Genomic DNA, 9,707 nt, shown 5'->3' on the forward strand with positions numbered 1-9,707 from the left:
GATATCATTACAGATGGTTGTGAGCCACCATGTGGTTGCTGGGAATTGAACTCAGGACCTCTGGAAGAGCAGTCAGTGCTCTTAACCTCTGAGCTATCTCTCCAGCCCCTGTAAATTATTTTTTTTTAAAAAATATTTCTGTGTATGAGTTTTTTTCCTATAAGTGTGTAAGTGTACTGCACATGTGCCCTGTACCATGAAGGTCAGAACACATTGGATTCCCTGGTTCTGGAGTAACAGATCATTGTGAGCCACCATGTGATGCTGGAAACTCAAATTTGGTCACTTGTAAGAGTAGCCAGTGCTCTTACCACTAAATCACATCTCGGCACAGAAAATAAAGTTTAAAAAATGCTAAGTCTTTGTTTTTGTTCTATTTTAATATCTTGATACTAAATTTCTGAGAATATATTAAAATATAATTAATAAAATGTACAAATAAATGGCAATGTTATAATCTATGACTTTTAGCATTCATAAACAGATAATGAGTTATAACTCAGATCAAAATATTGGACATTGATATAATCCAATAAAGAAGGTGGATCTATCTTCTTTCCATTTTTTGTTTCTCATTAGAAAGCATGCCTTTGAGAATCTCAACACAGTTTTTTGATTATATTCACCGTTACAACTCCTCATGGATTTAAAAACACTTCCCAAGCAGCGGAGACCGGCATGCAGACAAAAGCTGTGGAGACCAGAGCACAGACGCTTCTCATGTTGACAGGTTCCTACTACACTTAGCAGACAGACTGGGGGTGTCATTGTAAGCAATGATAACTTCAGAGAGTTTGTGAATGAGTCAGTGTTCTGGAGAGAAATTATTGCCAAAAGATTGCTTTAGTACATGTTTGTGGGCGACATATTTATGGTTCCTGATGACCCGCTGGGAAGAAATGGGCCTGGGCTAAAAGAATTTCTTGGAAAGGAGGGCTTTCTGGAGACATGCAGCCATTACTCAATGCCCTACCAAATGTTGGCACTTTCCAAGCTAGTCCCAACACCCAAGTATCCAATACCAGGCACCAGCCTCCATTTGGGAACCAGGGAGCCTCTTCAGGCCCTTGGCTTCCTCAGCAGCCCAGTTCACATCCCTGACTACCATTCATAGTATATATCAGAACCATCTCATGCCAGAACAGAGATCTTCTGCAGAGACCAGCAAGCTGAGGGAGACCCTGCTGAAGATTTTCCCTGACTCTGAGCAAAAATCTGAAGATTGACAAGTTCCTGGCTGCTCAGCCATTCCTGAAAGACCTGAATGTCCTTTCTGACCTGGTGTTGGACCTAAGTCTGGGTTGAGAGCCCAAGGCTGATGGGGACCTGAGTGAGCTGCCAACTGTGGATGACCATGGTGGGAAGAAGCCTTCCAGAATGAACGGGGCTGCTCTGGATTTCCTAACAAATGAAAGGAATGTGTTTCATGTTTACACAAATCTGGAGTTTTAAACCCAGCTTTATTTCTATGTATAAAATTTGCTGCTAATACAGATTTAACTTTTTGTGTAAAAGAAAAGTGCATTTTCTGCCTTTTCAGAACTGTGTATCAGCAGTTACTCTTGAGTATACTTTCAACTTTATATTTTTTATCTATTATCTTTGAGCTGAAGAAAAATTGACAAGTAAATATGTTTAACCTTTCTAAATAAAATTAAAAAATAAAAAATATATCATTGTATCAACACTCAATTTTTTGCTCTTCCTAAAAACAACATGGGCCTTAGAGGGCTCTGCTTCACCTTGCCATTCAGAAGCCCAGGTTTCACAGGTTTTCGTTGCCTTTCATACAAAATGTAAGAGCCAAAACTAGAAGGTGGAAAATGATTATAGGCATGACTTAATCAGCATACATTATACTTCAAAGATCCATGACTTAAGGACATTATTTTTTTTTAAATTTAAGTGTATGACTTTTCTCCTGCATGTGTTTAAATGTACTGCACATGTGCCTCACACCATAGGTCAGAAAAAGGCATTGGATTCTCTGGTTCTGGAGTAACAGGTAATTGTGGGCCATCAGGTGATGCCGGAAACCCAAGTATGGTTATTTGTAAGAGTAGCCAGTGCTCTTTCCCCTAAATCACATGTCAGTACAGAAACTACAGTTTTAAAATGCTGTCTTTGCTTTTGTTCTACTTTAATATCTGATACTAAAATAATGAGAATATATTAAAATATAATTAACAAAGTGTATAAATAAATGGTAATGGTATAATTCATGACATTTAGCATCTATCAATAGCTATACAGTTATAACTCAGATCAAAATATTTGACATTGATATAGTTCCAGGTTGATTCATCTTCTTTCAATTTATTTTTCATTGAAAACCATGCCTGTGAGAATCTCACACACTGCGTTTTGTTTATATCCACTTTTCCTCACAACTCCTCCTGGATTTAAGACCACTTCCCTACTGAATGTGGCTTCCTGTCTTTTTCAATCCATCTTGGTCAATCTGCCTGGCCCAGATGCTATCACATGTGTGATTGACAGGTCAGATGATTGACCCAGCAGGGACCACAAATACAGAAAGAACTTAAGAAATTAGACATCCAAATTCCAAATAAACCAATTGAATAGCTTGGTCCAGAACTAAAGAGAGAATTCACAACAGAAAACTCTCAAATGGCTGGAAGACACTTAAGGAAATGTTCAGTATCCTTAGCCATTAGGGAAATACAATGGAAACAACTCCGTGATACCATTTTATACCGGTCAGAATGGCTAAGATCATAAACATCAATGATAGCCTTTGCTAGAGAGATGTGGAATAAGGGAAACACTCTTCCATTGCTGGTGGGAATGCAAACTTGTGCAACCACTTTGGAAAGCCGTGTGGCGGTTTCTCAGGAAATTGGGAGTCAACCTACCTCAGGATCCAGCAATACCACTCTTGGTACCCAAGAGATACCCAATCATACTACAAAAGCATTTGTTCAACTATCTCCATAGCAGCATTATTTGTAATAGCCAGAACCTGGAAACAACCTAGATGCCCTCACTGGAAGAATGGATAAAGAAAGTGTGGAATATATATACACATTAGAATACTACTCAGCGGTAAAAAATAATGACATCTTGAATTTTGCATGCAAATATATGGAAATAGAAAACATTACCTTGAGTGAGATAACCCATACTCCAAAAGATGAATATGGTATGTATTCACTCATTAGTGGACTCTAGCCATAAACAAAGGACATTAAGCCTATAGTTTGTAAGCCTAGAGAAGCCAAATAACAAGGTGAACCCAAAGGAAAACATACATATAGCTCCTTCTGAAAATTGGAAGCAAACAAGATTGCCGGGCAAAAGTTGGGAGCATGGGGGTGAGGGTAAGGATGGGGTTGGGGGAGGGAGAAGGGAGAAAGGAAAGACAGGAGAGAGCTGGGGGGTGGGAGGGTGGAGATGGAGGAAGGGCGGATATAGGAGCAGGGAAGAAGATATCTACATTAAGGGAGCCATTTTAGGGTTGGCAAGAGACTTGGCTCTAGAGGAGTTGCCAGGTGTCCACGGGGATCTCCCCAGCTAGGTCCTTGGGCAGCAGAGCTGAGGGTGCCTGAACTGGCCTTGCCCCACTATCACACTGATGATTATCTTGAATATCACCATAGAATCTTCGTCCGGCGAAGGATGGAGATAGAGACAGAGACCCTCATCAGAGCAATGGACTGAGATCCCAAGGTCCAGTTGAAAAGCAGAAGGATGGAGAAGATGAACTAGGAAGTCTGGACCACGAGGGGTTGGTCCACCCACTGAGACAGTGTGCCTGTTCTAATGGGAGCTCACCAAATCCAGGTGGACCGGGTCTGAATGAGCATGGGATCAAGCCAGACTCTCTGAATGTGGCTGACAGTGGGGGCTGACTGAGAAGCCATTGATAAAGGCACTGGGACTTGTTTCTACTGCTTGTACTGGCTTTTTGGGACCCTAGTCTGATGTGGGAGTGTCATATATCAATCTGTTGATTTCATTGGTTGAGTAATAAACAAACTGCTTGGGCTCATAGCTCAGAACATAGGTGGGTGGAGTAAACAGAACAGAATGCTGGGAGGAAGAGGAAGTGAGGTAAGACGCCTCAGACAGAGACGACCTGCTCCCTGCTCCCGAGCAGACACACGCGATGAAGCTCAGACCCAGGATGGACGTAGGGTAGAATCTTCCCAGTAAGCGCACCCAGCTGTGCTATACAGATTATAAGAAATGGGCTAGTCCAGGTGTGAGAGTTAGTCTAGAAGAGGCTAGATAGAAATGGGCCAAGCAGTGATTAAAAGAATACAGTGTCCGTGTAATTATTTCGGGTAAAGCTAGCCTTGCGGGCAGCGGGGTGCTGGGGACGCAGCCCCACCACTCCTATTACTACACTAGTCTATTTGGATGCACAGCTTCCTAGGCCTGGATGGAGAGGGGAGGGCCTTAGACTTCCCACAGGGCAGGGTTCCCTCCCCTCTCTTATGGAGAGAGGGGGAGGGAAGAGGGTGAGTGGGGGAGCAGGAGGGGCATGGGAGGAGGGGAGGAAGTGTAAGTTTTTGAATGGAAAAAAAATAAAATAGAAGGATGCAGCTTGAAAAAAATGTTTTCCGTTAAATTGAGGCTATTTCTCAAGAAAAAGAGCACTTGATCATGTCTACTTGATCTCTGCCCATAGATGCTTATCTGCTCCATATTCACTGCTAGGGAAATATTTTCTTCACAAAAAGTCTTTTTTTTTTTTAAAAAAAAAAGTCTTTTAGTATGTTTAAAGGACAATATCACTGACAGAATTCTGGTGGAATAGCATGGGTATCAGTCATGAGCTGCTGTTGCTATAACACACTCAGCTGGTAGAAACTCTCCAGATTCCCATGTTCTGTTTCTTCTACCCAGGCTTGCAGTTTAGTTATGTTTTGCATTAGTCAATAAGGATCAATAAAGGAAACAAGTGGAGGCTTGGCAAAACTGTATACTATAAGAATGGTTGGTTCTTTTGGTATTCTTTCCTGGGATCTTCATCTATGAAGAAGTCTAGGGCAAAAATGAGTAGAGAGGAGTGTCTCAGATACTGAGGAGTCCTGTGCTTTGTTCTGGTGAACATCAGGAACAGCGATGAGATTGCACCAATCCAGGAGAGTGACAAATAATGAATCGTTATTCAGAGTCGTTAAATTTTAGGGTGATTTGCTTGGAAAGTACAGGTAACTATATCAAGGTATACCAGAAGCCCAAGATTATCCATTGAGCTCTATTCTGAATGCATTCATCGCCTGCTTCCTTGTGTGTAAAAAAAGGGACTCTGAATAAATTTTAGCAATTCTTTCTGTTAACAAAAACAAAACTGACTCTTCCTTTTCTCCTGCAGTAGTTTCGTGGCCCCTTTCGGCACTGTGGAAGCCTATCAATGGAGTTGAGGCTCCAGGTAGAACCAGCTTCATCTCCCCGTGAGTAAAGACACAATTTCTTCAACAACAGGGTTTTATTGTCACATTCTGTAAGGTGTACTAGGTGTGAATCTGACAGAGGGTTAGTATCTAGAATATACAAAGAACTAAAGAAACTAAACAACAAAACCTAGAAACAATTAAAATTGAGGCATAGATTTGGTACACTTTCTGTCCTCTTCAGATGCCAGACACATACATGGTACATAGATGTACACATAGACAAAATACTTGAACACACGCAGTAAAAAGGAATTTCTAAAAAGAAGAAGTACAAATGATTGAGAAATTCATGTGTTTTAAATGTTCCATTTTTAATTGTCCTTAGCCATCAAGGCAATGCAAATTAAACTCCTTGGAGATTTCATCTTTACCTAACATAACTGGTAAGATAAAAATATGATGGAGAATGTTGACAAGGATGTGGGGGTGGTGACTGCGTGACCATTGCTGGTGGGAGCGTGAAGTAGTGCAATCACTCTGGAGATTGCTCAAAAAGCTAGAACAGTTTCACCACATGACCTACTGGTATCTTCCTTAGTAACCCATCCAAAGACTCGATATCCTACTGTAGACATAATTGCTCCTCCTTGTTCATGGGTGCTCTATTCCCTATGCCAGATGGCCATCAACTGATGAATGGATAGTGAAAAATGTGTACATTACACAAAACAATATTATTCATATGTTAAAAATGAAATTATGAAAATTGGAGGTAAAGTTGGGAACAATCATTCTGAGTGAGGTACCTGAGACCTAGAAAGACAATTGTCCCACACTTCCTATCATTTGTGGATGTTAGCTGGAATCTTCTGACATATGTATTCAGTTTAGAATCCCCATAGAAGTCAGAAAGTCATTAAGAAGGAAAGTTTAAGGAAGGTAGAACATGTTGGTGTAAAGGGTTACAAAGGGAAAACGGAACAAGAAGCATTAAATGGGGTGGGGAAAAGAGAAACATAGGAGAAAAAATACAAAAAACCCAGGATAACCAAAACAATCCTGTACAATAAATGAACTGCTGGAGGTATCACCATTTCTGACATAAGCTCTATAGTAGAACTATGGTAATGAAAAAAGCTTGTTATTGACATAAGAACAGAGAAGCTAACCAGTACAATCGAATCAAAGATCCAGATATTAATCCACACACCTTAAAACCTGGGTTTTGACAAAGGAGCTAAAAATATACGATGGAAAAAACAAAGCATCTTCAACAATTTTTGTTACATAACTGGATGTCAACATTAGAAGAATGCAAATAGATCCATATCTATCCCCACGACAAAACTCAAGTCCAGATAAATTAAAGACCTCAATATAAATCAGACCACACTAAATCTGATAGAAGCGAAAGTGGGAAGTAGCCTTCAATGCATGGTACAGGAGACCACTTGCTAAATATAACACCAGTAGCACAGACACTGACAGCAACGATAAATAAATGGAACCTCCTGAAACTGAGAAGTTTTGTAAAGCATAGGACACAAACAAGAAGACAACTCCAGCTGGACAGGGAAAGAAATAGCCATAGGTCCAAACTAGTCCCTCTGAACATGGGTACCAGTTGTATGGTTAGGGCAGTGGCACCATGATTTATCCCTACTGCTTGTACTGGTTTTTGTGAAGCTGGCTGGGGTAGGAAAGTGCACTAAGAGCTTCTCCATCTGTGGGTTCTTCAGCTCTTCTAGTTTATTGGCACAGGAGCTCCATGAGGGTAATCTCGAAGGTTGAGATTCTTCTGCAAGGAAAGGGAACAAGTGCAGCCCATCCTCTTTAACTGTTTTTAAAACAGTACTTCTTACTTGACCTCAGACTTGGGCTTTTGTAACTGCCTTCTTTTTCTGGAATACTCTTTTCATCCGTGTCTGCTAAGTGCCGTCTTATTTACTCTTTATATGTAGTTTAACCAACACAGGAGGACAGCATGCCTGATAGATAGATAGAGAATCCGTATTTTGGCATCTGAGTTTCCCCATCGCTTCTCTAACAATCACTTCCCCATCTCACACCATCGCTTGTCTATTTGTATTTTCCTGAGATTTTCTAGTATTCTCACATATCCCACAAGTGGAAGTTTATGTAGATATAGAAACAACCAGGATCCTGGAATAGAAATCTCATTCAGTCTGGATGGTTCAAGAAGAAAGAGTTAAACGAAAGGGCTCTTTATAAGGACGTGGCAGAGCCTTGGGGAAAATGTACCTACTAGCTGTCCTGGGTCTAAGGGCACCTTAGCAGATGATGAGGTAATTACCTTCTACCCCGCTCTCTCCAGCCAGAGACCTGAGAGCAGGTTATTTGATGGCCTTATGGACCACAGAACTGAGGGAGATAATATACAGGAGATCTGAGGTGGGGGTAGGTGAGATGTTGCTGAACTGCTCTATAAAATTCCCAGAAATCCACTGCTTTGCCTAAGCTTCTGCACTGGGACCCAACAGGCTGAACCAAACCAGGATGAAGTTTTTCAGTTGGCCAATGAGCTGTATAACTACATTGAACTTAGATATGGACGAGTTTTTCATACCCTAGGAGATTCGCAACATTTGATATTATTGGCACGATACAAGTACCTTCTTCATTAATCCTACAAGACGCTATCTTTAGCTGTGTATCTGACCAGCATGAAGTGTGCTGTCTTGGCATTCTTATTACACAACGACAGAATAGCTCTGCCGCAAAAGCATGTTGTGTAGCCCTCACAGCTTAACCTTGTGGGTAGTGCTTAAATGGGTTTCAGTGGAGAGAGGTTGTTCCATGCTCCTGGGAGATGGGGATGGGGTAGTGCTTTCATAGTTCACATAACATCCTGGAATATTCCTCTCACACCTGGCACCTCATCTTTGTTTTGGACCCAATCCCTGAACTACTTCTCTTGGCACGATCTGGCTTCACTACAGAAAGGTTCAGCCCAATTCTGTTCATCCACATGAAAAAAGCCAATGTACTACTAGGTTCCAAGAACTTTTGAAGCTGGAGGAACTATTAATAATTCCCTGGCTTGGGATCAGTTTGCCATCAATTTTGTTTGGTTTTAGGATTTTTTTCCCTCACGGTTGTAAATGAAGTATTTGATGTTGACTCAGGCATGGGATCAATCACCATTTTATCCAGTGGGTAACCTTTGGCAAATCATAGATTTCTGAGTTTAGAAGGCACTTGGAGACCCACTGGCTTAGAAAATTTGACTTACACAGGTAGAGACATAGAGCTAAGGGACTAAAAAGACTCCCACAGCGTCTGTTGGGTGGGCGGAGTGTGTCTCACACTCCGCAAACATTTCATCCAAGTCCTCATTTCTCTTCTCTACTATAAAGATGAACGTGCTTGGGTCATGCTTCTGCAATGGTCTGGAAGTCTATCCAACTGCTGGTTTTTTTTTTTTTAAAAACTGGCTGGTGTTGGCTACTGCAGCCTTTGAATGCTACAACCGTTGTCGCTGGCACCTCACCTTTGCCCTGGAACATTGGTCTTGCCTGGAGGCCAACAGACCTTTCCCACACTGCTTTGTCCTGCACAGGTTTGGAGCTTTCTTCAGTCCCTGGCAATGCAAGGGATCAAGTGGCACAAGGGATTTGTGAAAGTGAGAATACCCCAGCAGCATAGAAGTGTATTCATTTGGCCTCTGCTGGAAGTTTGCTGTGTGTCTGGCAGTTCTGTGGGCTCTGGCATCTTAGCGCTCCACGAAGCGCTCTCTTCTTAGGCAGTGCTGGCTTTGGGTTTTTCAGTCACTCCCCTGTAGTAATAGGTGCGGCAGGGCTGCATCCCCAGAACCCCAGCCGCACCCTGGCCGCCTGCCCGGCTAGCATTAAGGCATTTTATTTTCTCCTTTCCTATTGGCTGACACCAATTTGATTGGGTCAGACTAGGTAGATTCCTTTCTATTTTATCTTTTGCAGCTTGAGTTATTCATCTTAACTTCAGTGGGGTAGGGAAGGCAGAAGATTCCTCTAATTGAATGCGGAAAGTGCTACCTCTTCACTTGATTTTGTTGAGCATTGCCTTTCAAGGACTAGTTTTCAACATTACCTGGAAATTTCTTAGGTGAGTGGCCAGCACAAGATAAGACAGGGTGGATACTTTTATTTTATTTTTGTTTTGAGAATTCCATTGATGAGTATTGACACCATCTTCAACCCTCACCCCAACTCCTCCCATGTCCCACCACTTTCTCCATCACTCCCCTTTAAGGCATTTTATTTTCTCCTTTCCTATTGGCTGACACCAATTTGATTGGGTCAGACTAGGTAGATTCCTTTTTATTTTATCTTTTGCAGCTTG

General features: G+C 41.6%; 1 pseudogene; it reads left to right on the forward strand.

The window, feature by feature from the left end:
• Nucleotides 1-1,305, forward strand: part of LOC101998980 — a 5,847-nt pseudogene extending 4,542 nt beyond the window's left edge.
• The last annotated feature ends 8,402 nt before the right edge of the window (nucleotides 1,306-9,707 follow it).

Source organism: Microtus ochrogaster, chromosome 18 (genome assembly GCF_000317375.1).
Source record: "Microtus ochrogaster isolate Prairie Vole_2 chromosome 18, MicOch1.0, whole genome shotgun sequence".
NCBI lineage: Eukaryota > Metazoa > Chordata > Mammalia > Rodentia > Cricetidae > Microtus > Microtus ochrogaster.